The following is a 549-nucleotide window of genomic DNA, read 5'->3' as shown; positions in this document are numbered from 1 at the left end:
AGGTAGGAGAGTGAGTGAAAACCCCTGGACTATTGCCACCTTCACCAAAGTCAGGGACTATTCCTCCCTAGTTGATCCCTTGTGGTGAAAGAGACTCAGTGCACCAACATCTCCCGAATCTTAAAGATAACACAGGAATGCGGATTTTTATGTGAATGATCCCAATTTGAAGAGTGAATATCTAAAACCCAGTATTAAATGTAAAATTGTATATGCCGATCCAGAGCAGGTTTTTGAGCCAGCTGCATCCCCTGTGACCACAGTGTATGATTTTCAGTTCATATTATAGACAGTTAAGTACAGGTCTTTCTACCCAGGGTGGTTGTCAGCATCACAGAAGGGCTAAACTACATTTAATTCATTTTGACATCCTCATCTCTCATGAAAATTCTTTTCACAAAATATACATGGAAAAAAACACTTGTTTCCTGATAACAGATACTAATGCATTTTAGGCAGGACAGGATTTCCAGCAGAATCCTATTAGCACCGCTTACTCCTTGGAAGGAAAGTTATGACCAACCTAGACAGCATATTCAAAAGCAGAGA

The sequence above is a fragment of the Bison bison genome, unplaced genomic scaffold (assembly GCF_000754665.1).
Source record: "Bison bison bison isolate TAMUID 2011002044 unplaced genomic scaffold, Bison_UMD1.0 scf7180017864117, whole genome shotgun sequence".
NCBI lineage: Eukaryota > Metazoa > Chordata > Mammalia > Artiodactyla > Bovidae > Bison > Bison bison.
The sequence above is the reverse complement of the archived record's forward strand: the minus strand, read 5'-3'. Positions refer to the sequence as shown.